This window comes from Hirundo rustica, chromosome 4 (assembly GCF_015227805.2).
Source record: "Hirundo rustica isolate bHirRus1 chromosome 4, bHirRus1.pri.v3, whole genome shotgun sequence".
Classification (NCBI taxonomy): domain Eukaryota; kingdom Metazoa; phylum Chordata; class Aves; order Passeriformes; family Hirundinidae; genus Hirundo; species Hirundo rustica.
Window position 1 is genome coordinate 44,902,297 of NC_053453.1, and position 15,900 is coordinate 44,918,196.

Sequence of the window (15,900 nt, forward strand, 5' to 3'; positions counted from 1 at the left end):
CAGTCTCCTCCTCAAAATGGGCTCAATGTTATAGTCAAACCAGTTTATAGAGCATACAACTGTAGAAAAAAATCAAATGTGAGACAAAATATTGTGATTAATCATAAACCAAGGAAAAAGGATAAATGATGCTTTCAAGAAAATTTGAAATTCTCTGCTTTTTTTCTGGTAAGTTATGATCCAGTATTGAAAAGTTATGTTTCCTAGGAAGCAGAAACTCTTTTATAACTCCTCTATAACTTCAGTTGACAGCATCACAATCTACCAAAGACAACACAATAATGTATCTACTAGACTCAGCAAATGAAAACCTCATGTGTGAAAATTAAAACTGGTCAAAGGGCTACACTGATACTGTGGCTGATTTACTCAGGTTGAATATTGACTGTTCTTGTACACAAGAATAAACTTCTATCCTAGAAGAATAGCAATCCAACTTGCATTACGAGTGCAAGGGCAAATAATATGCGATTTCAACATCAAAAACAGTGAGGTTACTTGATCTCTCCTCTTTAGATTCCTCTGCAACTCAATATCAGTATTTTAAAACAGATCTGCAATTCCAGAATCAGTGTTTCTGGTTCCTCAAACATGCTAAACCATTCATCTGTTTTTTACAGTTGTGGAAAACTCTGTCTCCCTTGTATCAGCTTATTGGGAAACAAACAAACAAACAAACAACCAAACCAAACCAAACCAAAAACCACAAAAAAACCCAACCCACTGTCCTAAAACATATAAAATGAAATGGAGCAAGTCTTTCCACATCCCTCTTCCCCACACAGCTGATACCATAACCAGGGAAAGGAACACCGGCTTAAAAAAAAAATCAATCTTCATGTATAAAAGCTGTGGATCTTAGTTACGCACCTAATGCAGCCTAGAGTGTTTTTTAAATCTTTTTTGACACTTTGATCAGACAAAATGTTGCAGGCAACTTTGTACAGTATTTTGATGGAAGTATGCTATGAACAAACAATTCCTGTTGCAAGACAGGAAGAGACAGTAAAAGCAAGAATGCAGAAAACAAACATATACATAAAGACCCACAATAAAGAGGAATAAAAAAATTAACAATAATGAATAGAAATAATAAAACTAAAAATAAATGGCAGTGGAAAGAAATTAGAAGACTCAAAGATGAAAAGTTCAATGAAGCAGCAAAATGAAGAATACAAAAAATAAAAGAGAAAAGCAAAGCAAATAAAAATGAATTATATAAATATATGTGCAATCACACTGTACAGAAATAAAGAAAGTAGAACAGCTAGGGAGATAAGGAAATAACCCAAAACTAAAAATATGAATGGAAATTGAAATGTGTTCTTTTGGAAGCTGGGAACAGCAAACACATTCTGTAATGTAAAGTAACAATGAAAAACAAGGGGCAGGCCAAGAATTTTGAAAGAAATTTCTTGTTCACATATTTAAAAAAGATTCAGACTCACTGATTTTAGGATTTTGGATTACAGCTGCCAAATCTTTCTACGGCAATAAAAGACCATAACTTTCTCAGTTGCTCTCCCAGATTTTTTTTACTCTGGTGCTAGAGAGACTTGTTGGAAAGTGTCTTCTGGCTGTCTTTCAGACCAAGTCTTCTGGATGGGTCTGCAATGCCTGGGCTGAGGTCAAGACATGGCTTCTGATGATTTTTTGAAGGTTTGAGTTAGTTCATGCACCAAAAGCTTTGTGGAGGAACTAATGCTAAGAAGACAATGTTTGGGGGATAACATTTAAAAGGGTGTTTTCAAGTGTACAAGCAGATGAAGGACAGAGGGGAGGGAATCAAACCGGGGCTGTTTCTGTTAGATCATCCTTCTTAAATACCCACAGTAATCTCCTAGTTGGATTCTACCACTGTACTATTTATTTGAACAACTGAAAACTCTTGTAACATAGTGAATGATAAGGTGTCCCAAGAGGATAAAAAATTTTGGCATCATTCTGAAACTCTCTAGCTGAGCAAGAAGATAGCATAGACATGTCCTAATCCTGCATCACAGACCACAGGTTTTTTTTCTTATGATTCCCTATCCTTGCTCCCCTAAATTCTTTCACTGTCAATAAAGGTTTCCACTGACTTAATTTAATTGCTGTTTTAGTCTTCCTTCCTCTTCCCCTCCTCTTTCTGTTTTAAGTGCCACATTGGTGGTACCTGTTCATTAGCAAATGAAAAGGAGCTTAAGAAAAGCAACTGGGAGCTGCACATAGGTAGTCATTGAGGAAAAGTAGGCTAATTCAGAGCCGGAGAATTGAATGGCTGGCAGACACAAGTAGTGAAAAAAAGGAGTCGATGTGAATAACAGGCATGGTTGAAAAACACTGTGTTGGTAATATAAGAGGAAATTAAGTGCCCCAAAGCTGAATTGGCACTGACTTGCTGTTCCAGCGGTGCTGTTTATATTCTTTCAGAAAGTACACATTGAAGCCTTGAGGTGCTTAAGAACGTCTTGTCCCTGCACTAGGACCACTCAAAAGTATGTGTTTCCTTGACTCCAGCAGCAACTGGATTTGGACGTGTGGCTTTTGGTGGTACCCAGTCAGCCGGGTGTAGGAAGATTCAGCCTGCAAAAGGCCATGTAGCTATACCCCCACTTCCTCTATAACAGTGCTGCACTATTGCTTCTTGAATCCTTCTATCATAGGGCTACCTAAATCTAAATGTATACACCCCAAAATACAGTTTTCAGCTGGGTTTCACAGATCCAAATGGCGCTGAGAGTTAACAGATGGAGGTAGCTTGGACCATCTCCCCAAGGAAGGGTCTGCCACTCCAGCAGAGCAGTATAAGAGCTTTTATAACTGCCTGACTACTGATCTAGTTGACAATTTCCATCTTCAGGGAGGCATAGATTTCAAAAATGTAAGTTAACACTAGCCTCACATTTTATTGCATGGTTTATAGACATTTAACCATATTCACACACCATATTTAGTGAGATTCTAATTCTGTGTGAATAGCATTTTTGGTCAAAAATCAGCAGGGTTTATTGAGTGAATATACATATAAATGTATGGATTTTTTTTTTTATCTTATATTGACAATTATTGAAATACTACCTCCAAAGAAATAATAACATGCTGACACTTTGTGTTTTTTATTCTAACCCAAGGGGGAAAAAAAAAAAAAAAAAAAAAAAAAAATAAAATAGTCTATCAATTTCACAGCAGTGAAGGAGTCTTCATTTTCTCAATGCCAATTTTGTCCTCTTGGTTAATAGGACATTTGACCACGACATGTATTAATTTGTTCTTTAGGTATAAATATTAAAAGGTAAAAATGTTAGCTTATGGGGTTTCCTGACATCCTGGAGCAAAAGAAAAGGAGGAATATAATTATTTTTAACTATATTAAACGTTACAGAAAAGAGTGTGAATTGGTTTTAGTTATACTAAATCAGTCTACCAGCTTTTGCCCTAAATAAAACCATTTTAGCAAATTCTGTCAAATGAAACCCAAGTGGGATGAAGAGCCAAGTATTTTGCTGCCAACTCTGTAAATGCTGGTGACGTTATCTTCTTATTTTGTCAGTGTAATAGAAAGTCAATTGTAAGATGCTACAGAAGTTCAGCTCTGTAATCATTAATAATGGTTTCTGTATTAACGGCAAAGAAAAAAAAAAAAAAAGGTAAAATTTTCCTTGTTTCAAATGTAAAGTTACACCTGTACAAGGGCAATTAATATAATGAAGATTCATTGCTGTTGGCATCATTGTTGGTTACAAGAAGTACAGTGTTGTTACAGCTGGGAAAAAGTAAGACAAAAACTGTAGAATAAAGTAGCATGAAATGCTGTATTTAAAATTTACAATAGCATTGAAAGATACAGTTGTTCAGGAAAGTGGAACTTTACGCTATGAAGTTATCGTGTAAATATCGTGACTATAATATTTTTTAAAAAATTCCACACCCAGAGTAATGGTTTTATTCTAGCTTTGATTATTAAACATAACACCCCACATGATATGAAGGTGCATTTGTTTGGAGATGTCAACCTATTGCGACCTATCTGTCAGAAACTGTAGCAAGCATTTGTTTGGAGATGTCAACCTATTGCGACCTATCTGTCAGAAACTGTAACAAGCTTTACTTTTTCTGTTGAATAAATATGTTAGTCCCCTTTGCCATGTAAAACATCCTTTTTGTTAAGATGGAGGAAGCAACTTGTAAAGAAAAATCCTCAGGTTTGAGCTCTAAATCTGAGGTAGCACAAGCATTGGGAACTGATGTCGTTCAGCAAGGTTGTTCTTAGCCCTTTTTTGCTTAAATAAAACTTGCTTTTGGGCAGAAAGGGAGGCTCAGGCAAAATGTCTATGGCTTCATTGTTTTTATTGCTATTCTTGGTATGAAAAGACATTCGTGGTCTAGCCTCAAGGGGATATACCAAGTTCCCTGTAAATATTAAGTCACCCATTGATTTACAGCTCTACTTCTGAAGTTTTCTGGACATAGAAAAGTAAACCCAGTAACCCTTCTTTTGAAAATGTACTTTGTATGTAGCTTTCATTACACAGCATTTCAATAAAAGAAATAGAACTCAATGACTTGAGGCAATATTCTATTTACAGATAGTTTATTTTTAATTATCTCCTGCTTGTAATGCTTACTGTCAGACTATGTCTTCTATACACTTACACAGATTAGTAGTGGCTGAAACAGAAATAAAATAGTTTGGGTTTCTTTCTTAAACCCTTGGCTTTTTTTAAGGCTTCACACTGCAAATGGAGAAAATGGCATTACAACTAAAATGTTTTGCTATGGAAGGCTGTCATGGAATAGTAACAAGCTTATCTGTGTTTGGGAACTCGTGTTTTCCAGTTACAGCAGTGCCTACTTGTCTGAAGCAGTTGCTGTGGTTATTTTTCCACCATATCTAGTAGAGGATGATAGCACTGTCAAAGTTACATGTCTCAGGGAAACCTGATTGCCTTTTCAGGGCTGTCTAGTTTTGCTTTCTTGACAAGTGGAGGGAGTGTTATATGATTTGGACTTCAACACAAATTAGAATCATTGCAATGTGCAGATAGTAATTTGTATTTATGTACCAAAGTCTATATTTTAGGATATTGCACAAAATCCCTGACTGCATCATTAAATGGTTACACTCTAGTATTTATTAACCAGTTTTCTACTGGCAGCAATTTTATCATACATTCATAAGGAGGAGATGTTCTTCTGGCATATACATGTATTTATTATAATAAGCACAAAATGTCCCAGAAGGACTATTAAATGAGCCTGTTTCTAGTCTCTTTATGCAAAGCTTATTATATGCAGAATATATATCTGCTTTTCAAGGAAATTGCAATAAAATGTGCAAATAGTAATCTCTTTAAGGCAAAGACTTTTTATTGCAAGTGCACGGCCAGCAGCCAGCAATGAAAAACCGAGTAAGATATGTATAGTGTTGTCCTCGGTTGCAATGTAAAATATGCCCAAAGTGTGTATTCTATCCATCTACATGAGCTGTTGAAACTAGGTTGGGCAGTGTTTCTCTTGCCCCCTCCCTCCGGACTACCTTCTGTTAATGGCCCATCAATGCCCTGCTGCATGACTCATAGGTAACTCCCTCCAGGAGTTATCTCTGTTTAATGGACAATCAAGGACCCATTGCAAGACTGATAAAATGATATCAGCCCATTGTGAGATGCTCTGCCCAAAGGGAGGAGCCAAGCATTCCCACCTGGATATAATCTGGGATTTGGGACAGCACAGGCAGCCTTACCCACTGGATTCCCAGAGGACAAGAGCTATCAGACCTTTCTGCGGGATCACTGCTTCAGCAAGACCACTTCATCTGGACTGCTACCACCACGGTGTCAGGTTGTCTTCTGACTCTGTCAGTGATCTTTTGTACTATTGCATTTGTTTTATTTTATTTTATTTTGCCTTTTTTCCCCTCTCCTATTAAATTGTTTTTTCTGACTTGGAGTCTCTTGCTGGTTTTGCCTTCAAGCCAGCACAAGTGTGTTGCCACAAGATACATCAGATGTGATCACTGTTACAAGTCTCCTTTCCCTAAAGTTATTTTTTCTTAGGCTGTCCTGAAGAAACCAAGCCTTTTGAACAGGCTTGGTAATTTGCTCTGCAGGGTCAAGAGATGTGCAAATTAGAAGTTGCCAAAAATATTTCACAGGGACGTACAGACTAAGACCTCATACTTGTCTTTAAACAGCCAAAGAATCTCAAGTCTAGCAAGTAGACTAGAGACATGTCAAGTGATGAAATTGAATGTAAAAGCTTTTCTTTTCTAAAAAAGAACACAGCCTTTAGATTAATATTAGCAAACCCTACTATGTCACATTGCTACAATAAGTATCTCTCTCTGGGAAATAAAAATACATTAGTTCAGGTCAATATCTGCATTCCCATCAGACAAAATTACCTAACTGTCTTTGTCTGGTAATGATAATGACATTGTTAGCCTCCAGGGAGCTGACGTCACACAACTAAGCAACTTTGGAAGAGCACAGTGTACAAGTGTATAAGTGAACTGGCAAAGACCTCCACAAGTATGGACTGATTCAGCTGATGGATGCTGTTTCAATGCCGTAAAAAAATCCAAATATGCCCCAAGCTGCATTTAAAAGAAAAGAAACAACTTGCAAAAGAGTGTTTTAGGCATTAAACAGTTATAAGTGACCCATCAGGAAGGAAAGTATGTCAGGAACAGGAGGCGTGACTGAATCAAATCTATGGTGCACAAACCACACTCAGAGGTATATATGTGTATTTGCATTTGTGATGGATAATATTCCTTTCCACTCTAAAAAAAATTGAAATACTTTGCCTAATTTCTTTCTCTATTGGTATATATCTACTTACCTCTATGCCCCTCACTACACCCTGGAAGTGCACTCAGGTCTGCCAAAGACAGCCATGAAAAAGCAACTAAATATCAAAGCCTGTGAATAAGGCTAACTGTACTGTATCATCATAATTGAAGTGATACATGAAATCTTTTGCCACTAAATAAAGAATAACTGTGAACTCTTTGGACACTTCGCTGTTTAATAAGAAAGGGACAGCCAGTTTATCAGAATGATTGTGAGGGCTAAGGTAGGAGGATTTTTTTGGTGAATGTTCAAGGCTTTACATGAAACTAATTCTCTCTGTATATTGAATTTATTTGATTAAAAGAGAAGTTCACTCAATACTGCTGTAGAAAAGCCAAGGCATGTCTGAACTCATTAAAGTATAGTTTGTACATTGACACTGATGAGAAACCTGCTGCTGGTGCTGCTGCAAGTCCATTTAGTCCATTTTTATTTGATATCAAGTTGCTTTGCATGTACTGCCAGAGCTTGTATATGAAGCTGCACTACCATGAAAAAAGAGCACATCTGACAAGGAGCCAGGGATTTCTCAAATGATACCTGGACACTGCCTCATTTGCTGGATGTGTATGGTATAACATGTCTGGGCAATCTGCTTTTCTTTTGGTTTCCTCCCCAACTCAGAATGGTGCCTATGGTCTCTCCATGGTCTGCTCCAAATAGCTGTGTGTGGGAGGAGATACCTGCAACACAGCTTCTCCTACCCGCAATCCACTTCACATATGTTTGAGACGGGGAAAAGAACTGGGGCAGTCACAGGCACCCGAACTCCGTGCTTGTGAAAAGAAGTAGCTCTGCTAAAGCAAAATCTGCTGCTGCCAATGGTTCAGCCCTCTGGGCTGCCAGGAAAATCTGTTGTCGGTGGATGCAGCTTTACCTAACATAACTGTGCAGATAGACTTTTTGTCGGGCATTCATGAAGGCTGACTTAGCCTGCCCAGGGTCATGTCACCAGACTGCCTCTATAGCCTGGGCGGGAGCAGTGAAGCATGCAGGACCATTATGGGATTCCTTTTCTCTTTGGTGACTGCAGAGGTGATTATCCACACTACGCTGAAGTTAGCTTCCATGAAAACATTTTTAGTTGGGCTTTTATCAAAATGACTGCTTCAGGGTTGAGCAGATTATATTCCCATAGCTGTGTTTTGACATGCTGTTTTGCTTTATTTCTCTCTTCATGGTGCTTCTTAAGCACTGCCCAGAATTTTTAGAACCTTCAGATCTGATCTGATCCATCTCTTTTAAATAGCCCTGCAATGTTAACCAGAGACGGTCCTTTTTATTCCCTCTTTTTATCTTCAAGCTAGATTTCTAAAAGTATTTGTCCCACCCTGCTCATCTGAAGTTTTCTTTGTTGGTTCCCTTTAATGATTTCTGAGCATGCTGGTCAATCCTGACTCTGTTTATTAGAGCACAGAAGTCTCAGAAATATTTGCTTACTGGAAAAAAATACAGAGGGGAGGCTGAAGGATTTGGGCTTGATTAACCTGGGGAAGAGTGTCTCCCGTGTATATCTATAAGCAGGTCATTGGGAAGGTGGAGCTGGACCCTTCACAGGCTTGCAAGGCAGGGGAAGAGGCATAAATTGACACAGAAGAGTTTCAGGCTGGATACAAGGAGAAGCTATTTCTCCAGGTGGACAGTGTCTGAGAGAAGCTCCTCACTCACACTGGAGGTTTCAAGATCCAGCTGAATGAAGACCTCAGGAACATGTTGTGATCTCAGAACTGACCCTGCTTTGTGTAAGATCTTGAACTAGAGCTCTCCAGAGGTCATCTCCAGCCTTGATTATTTTGTCATTTGTTTTATTCATAGACAAGCACTACTGGGCTTAGGCCAGAATACCTAACCAAACCCAGTGGGTTTTTATTTTTCATTATATTTAGGAGGAAGTATTTAAAGGTTTGTCTATATTTTTAGCAAATAAACCACTTAAACTCTCTCTCTCTCTCTATATATATATGCATTAACCTGGGAAAGCTGAGTTTTGTGCCATATGAATCTCTGAACTACACATGAGAGTGATAGTTCAAAATCCATTCTTGCAATCATGTTCTGGGATTTAGGATCCTTGCCTTCTTCAGCATTGTCTCCATATTATTACTTTCCTCTGACTCTAGAAACAGAAGATTTGTACTCCCTCATCAGGAAGCTGATGAGCCCCGTTAATTTTAATTACAAAAAATCCCTACAAGCTTCACCCTGTGTGTCCAATCTGGAACAGCCCAAATCTTGCTGCAGGCACTAAGTGTCAATATCATTCAAATGCCCAAACAAAATCTTTACCAAAAGAGGCAGAAGCAACATGCCTCTGCATCCAGAATCACACCCTGCCGTGGTCTAGTTCTTTCTCACCTCACAGTTTTTTTAGCAGAGGGAACATTTGGATGGGAGAGGAATCAATCATCCTTATAAAGACCTGGAAAACCTTATCTCTCACCCTCTACTCCTACAAGGCACAGTGGTATCCAGATGAGCCCCAAAGTTCTCACATTTTTTTCCCTTTTAGCACACCTGCTATAATCAAAATGAAGGTTGTTAGGTTGGCTCTGGGGTTGTTCTCTTGGCAGTACAATCAAGCGTAGTGCTGCTCTGATGGCTATGCTGCACGCAGGACACAAACCCACTCTGCCTTCTGAAACTGTTCCCACACTTTGTGGATGTGAGACCACTTGGAGGGAGAGATGTTCACACAGAGACACTATCTTAGCATCTAATACAAACACCTGCTGTGGACATACTGTTTGTTTTTTTTTTTTTCCCAAGAAAGTTCTTTTCTTCAATCCTCACCAATTTGATTTGTCTTGACCAGGGTTCATCCTCAGAGGCCTGTCTCCCTTTCACAGATTGGCAGAATATCCTCTTCTTATTCCACCTGGAGAAAATTTGGCAAAGATCTAGATTTGGCAAGCAGAAAGCAAAAGCCCAACTTTGCCCGTTTAAATGACATTTTTAAGTTCCGTGGAAGAATTCCAGCTAGGCAGTCTACTCCAGAGTTTCTGTTTACCGCCCTCAAAGTAATGCTACTGCAAACATAGTAATCAACTTGTGTTATTTAGCTGAAAATTACATTTTGGGGACAAGACAATAAAATTAGCTTGTTGGAAATTGACTGCAATGTTCTCTGCCTGAATAAATGGTAGGTGAATGGCCCTGACACAAAGATGCCATAGGCAGACTGCTTTGCAGGTCCTGAGCATAGAATGCCAGTTAAGGACACTAGACATGCACAGAGATTAAGAATTAATAGGGTTTATAAATATATTCTGCCAGTCAAACAATATTTTTTTTAATTCCATCGGTAAAAGGGGTTTGCAAGCTACACGTCTTTTTATATTTGTGAGTACTAAAGCTGTTTTAGTAAAATGGACAGGAATACATTTAATATTTTGGTAGTAAATTAAGCAATGGCTAATTTTGATTCCCCAGGTACTCATCCAAAGATATTATTGGGAAGCTTAGGTCCTAATATTACTTTCTAGATGTATTCACTTCACAAACTTACTCATTCTGGAAATCCTTGTAGTCCTTTGTGATTTTTGAGTGTGAAATGTGATTTTTTTTTTTTTTTTTCCCTCCACCTTAAGAAACTACAGTTTGGGGGTTAAGAAAAGCGATTTTTTTATATTAAGAAATCATTATTCTTGTGAAATAACTAGGTGCTTTATTATTATTATTATTAAAAGATTCTGCTCAGATTTCTTTTTGCAAATATTTGTTTGAATTCACAATGAAAATACTGCTCATATTTGTTTTAATGGAACATTATTTTGGAACTACCCCAATTAGCAAACACAGCTATGCTAAATACATTCATTACAACCCATCTATGAGAGAAATTCAATCCCCCTTCGGCAAAAAATAAAAAAAAAAAAAAAAGAAAAAAAAAAAAAAAGTTTAAACAAGCAGTCTGCTTGGTGTTAGCTACACATGGGCACACATGCCTAATATCCCTACTGACAAACATTTATCTTTTCCCTACTGATTCTTTCTGGTGCTTCATGTTATTTATTTATTTTTTTATTTACAATTTTTCCAAGTTCATTATGTGATTTATAACCAAAACCATGATCTCTGGTCTAAATAATCTGCACGCTGAAAACATCATTAGACTAGTATGCCACAGTATACTGAAACAATTCACTGATTGCTAAAATAAAAGTCAAAAGGATTGATTGTGTAAGAATTCCTTCTGTTCATTAGATTGCTGTGGCAGGTGCTGTTTTATTTGCAAATTCCAACAAAAAAGCTGGCTTCCAGCAGTATAAGATTGTGAGGATAAGAAAATTACAATGCTTGGAATATTTCCACAATATATGTTAGCTTCTTCTTTTTCATGGATTGGACAAGTGAAGAACCTGTAGCAGACTGTATTGTTTTGGGTGACAGAGGACAAAGTGCTTGCAAACATTTCTGAAGAGCTTGATATATGAAATCAAATCTGAATACAAGATTATCTTGATGAAGTTCTGGAAGTTGATAAGATTATTGTTATTGGGGTTAAATTCATGTATGTGTGTGTGTGTATTCATGCATTTACATTCACATATTCAGGTGGGCAATTCCATCTGGTTTCTATTACCTTTGGTACAAAGACAGAGTGGGATAGACCTATTAATGGAAAATGAATTAGATATTTGTCAACATCATATGCCTAAATTCAGAAGTAACAGAAAGGAAAAAATATCTTTTCCAAGTTGACCTGGGTGCATCACAACAGCATCTTAACATGTTAATAAAAACACTGATTGCAGTGTCTCCTCTCTCTCACATGTGGTTCTTTTTTCCTCTCCTTCCTTGTATCTCCATGCAAGAGTTAGGGGGTCGAACTGGGTTACTTTCTAATTGTTGTTACTCTGTAATATGCAATACGTATTTTCTTAGTGAGACATATCAAAAAAGGCATCTTTTTAATTTGAATGTAGGGTACCTTAGCTCTTGTGAGAACATGTTCTGTAGTCTTTCAGAAAGAGATATAAGAGAACATGTAGTTGGGAAATAAAATTTAAAGAAAAGTTTAATCATTGAAACACTGAGAATGACTCCATCATATCTTCTCTGTGTCACACCTTTAAATCCAAATGAGACTAGTATGTGTAGCAAGTGACACAGTAGACAAGGAAATTACAGTAACTTCAGGATCCGAGTGTCATTGCTCAGTGCCATTACAGTAAAGTTTGAGGGGAAGATTTGGTAGCATGGACTCTGTCATTTCCATGATATTGTGGCAGCGCAGCAGTATGCTCAGCTCTAAAAACAAACTGGGAAGACTGGTAATGTCTCCTGAACTCAGAATTAGCCTCATAGTCTTTCTCTGAAGTGTAGCAAGATGAAGTGCATCTTTTTCCAATATCCCAGATGGTTCTTGTACAATCCCTATAACTTCTTTTAATCTCCTGTTCCCTTCCTGCTTTCATTCCAAAATGCCACTGACTATGAATAATTTAATTTGCTTGCCAGAGTTCTCCATCACTTTCTCCAGCCTTTAGAGAGTAATTTTCTAACACTGTATTTCAATGTCTTCTGGCAGTATATTTTCCATCTGCTTTTTAGATGTGTGAGTGTGGGAGGGGCAGAGGAGGCTGGGATGGCGGGGGTGGTGTCAAGGAACAACTCCAAGACATAATGCACTCGTTGAAATGATCTACTGCTTCCTTTCTGTTTCCACAGGGCTTGGTACACTGCTCTCACTTCTCTTCAGCATGGCTGCTGTTCTTCAATGCTCCCTGAGGTAAGGATAAGAAGGAAAGAGGAAAAGAAAGTCAAATTCTCAAAACATAACTTTCAGAGTGTGTTTAGATTGGAAAAGTCTGTGAAATAAAGCTTTTATTCCATTATCCTGGGCTTTTTGTCTCAATTAACATTGCAGCTTGCATGAAAAGTGTTTGAAGTATAAGCACTGATCTGAATGGACAGAGCAAGCCGGGTAAGAACATGGGCACCCACGAGGAAAGGGAGCTGAAATCCATCTCTGGTAGAGATCATTCTGGGCATCACTCTGGGAACAGGAAGAACAAAGAGATTTTTGTTTATCACAAAATGTAAATTGTGTAAAGCCAGAGCTGTTCTCCAAGGTACTATTTATAGGAATAACACAAGATTATTTGCCATGTGGATTTTAGGGTTTTGTCTTTACAATGAAGAAATCCCAACAATGAATAGTTGTTGTCTATTTGAGCTGGGAGGACCCAATAAATCTTAAGTTTTCCCTACATCTAGACATGCCTTTGAAGTGGGTTTTCTGTGACAATACATAAATAATGGGAAGCTGTAAGAGACATCCTGAAGCAGTCTTTAGGATTGTATTGAAGTACAGTTATATAATAAGAAGAAGCAACTTGGATTAGCTCATGAAAGTCAAGAAACATGACAGGAGGCATTATGCTTTAAGTGGAACTTATTAATGATAGATTAAATAATGCAGTATCCTGTTCTCCTAAAAGACTGTTCAGGCAGTTTGATGCCTGTGGCTATGCCTGGTATGGTGCACCCCATCACATTCAATCACAGATGCTCGGTCCAGCTGTGCAGGGACTTTATGTAAATAAAGACCTCTTGGAAATCCCACCCACCTTTGCCACAAGTCAAGGAACTGAACTCATTCTGTGGTGCAATATTAGATCATGGAAACACAATGCGGAAAGCTTTGTGCAGCTCTGCTTCTGCTGCTATGTAATGTGGAAAATGGCTGCTGATTACTCCATTTTCCTTGTGATCTTGTGCATTTCTTTCTTCTGAGTTCTGCTAAGCACTGTGACAATACATCTAAATTATATAGTTTCTCAGTGGATAATTGATTATTACATATAGTAGCATTTTATGCTTATTATGTGTTTTCTTTAGTAGATAGTAGTTTGAGAATTTCTATATAACTGGCAGGGAGTTGGATGAGAATTCCCCAGGCTTGAAAGTTGCAATGTAAAATTATCTCACTTAGATGTTCATGGGATTAAAGATATGATTTTTCCTTTTTTTTTTTTTTTTTTTTTTTTTTCCCTAAGAATCATTAAAGCTGAATTATGTTCTTCTATTGCAAAGCAGAAAACTTAGTTACTGATATCTATTTGTCTGAGTTATACTGTGGATATATCACCACTTTTTTTCTCTATAGATTTTCATCTGTCAAACTCAGATAAGACAATGTGCAGCTGCATAATTAATTTACATTTTGTCAAAGTTAGGAAAATATTTGAATGGCAATTCAGAAGAATCTCATGCAATGCTTAAGTTTGATCATAGCTCCATGTACCTTACAAAATGTACTTGACAAAGACTGAAATCTACAACTTTGTTCTATTTTGCATTAAATTGTAGAATTCTTTTTTCTTCTTCTTTTTGAGTGTATGCCACCAAGCATGCTAATGAATCAAAGAATCAGCCGTACTAACAGTTAATGAGAATTCAAAGAGATTTATTTAGCCTAGCATCATCATTTCAGTGAAGATTCAAAGAGGATTAACTTGATTTATGTCAAAATGGAAGAATCTTTATATAATCTGCAGTCAAACTTTCATGAATATATTTATTTAGACTTGCAAAGTTCTTAAAATTCATGTGTGAAAGCCTATGGGAGAAGAAGACAATATTTGTTTATATGAAAATTATTCTTTTTGTTAATAAAATCTATTTCAGTTTTCAAATGTGTTTTTATCTCCACTTTGCAATGCTTGGGAATTTGCAGGGTAAAATGTGCAGCTTTTCAAATCAATGAGTTTTATACGTGATTATACTGGACTCCAGTACTCATTTAAACAAAACTGATGGGCAGACACAGGTAAGAAAAAAATTATACAACATAATTCTTAAGGGCACTCTACCATACCTCAAAGAAATACGTATCACACATACAGAACACACACTAGCGTTATCAGCATTTCATTGCTCTCTTTTAGAAAAGCTGCATGACTCACCCACCCAAGTAAAAAACTCGTGCTAATAACATCATTTCCATGCATCAAAATTTCACATACAACTATATTGAGTATGGAAAAGACATCTGATTCTAAAACCAGCAGGTTTTGTAAGTGCATCACTGTTCCTCAAACCTTACATCATTACCATTTCCAGGAACAGTGTATGGCATCAAGTGGCTTTTCATACACCATTTCCATGGCTGTTCATGCACTACTGCTTTCACACAATGAACCCATATTATGCGTGATGATACCGAGTCACAGATAGCGTTAATACAAAAAGCTTTGTGTTGAGCCATTTTCTTCACATACACATTGAAATTCAAATTATTCACGAGTAACTGTAATTTTGTCACACAACAACTCTGCCTGTCTAAACTCCAAATTCACAAGAATATTCATGCTTGGCCAGAAAAGAAAGAACTGATAATATGCAGTATCAAATGACCTGACCGGCTTTTACCTTCTACAATGTCCTTCTGTTGGTGTTTTTGTTTGTTTGTTTGTTTGTTTTGTCTTGTTTTGCTTTGTTTTGTTTTAAAATGTGTTGTCTGGTAGGGCTTTTTAAACAACTGGGAGAAGTAGCACACGAATACAATCTCTTGGTCTGATTTGTTCTTTCCAAGACTTTAGGCAGACATTTCCAAGTCAGCTTGGATGCTAATACAAAACCAACTATGAGAAACAAAAGGACTTTATTTGGTCCAAGTGGCTATTGGCAATTGATATTAACATACAAATTAAGTAAACCTTCAAACTAATATGTGTTTAGGCATATAACATGAGGAAAACCGTAGATCGAGTCTTTGCACCAGAATGTCCCTTTCCTACCAACTTCACAGCACAACACAGACTGTATTTCATTTCAGTATTCTTCCATACTTAGTAAGGGTATTTGCTAAAACATTTTGTCTCTGGCTATGGCCAGTATTCTCTGTCAGCCATCATGTTCAGCACATATTAATAATGTTATGCTTCAGTGATAAGAAATTAACGTCATGCACTGTCCAACTCACTCTATGGATCCTGCACATAACTGTTTAGGCATTCAGAATGAAATATTAGCCTTGGCATTGCCTCAAAAAAGTGAAGTGGGGAAAATCCATTTTATTCTTTATTTTAAATAGTCACAAATATTTCCTTTCTATGCT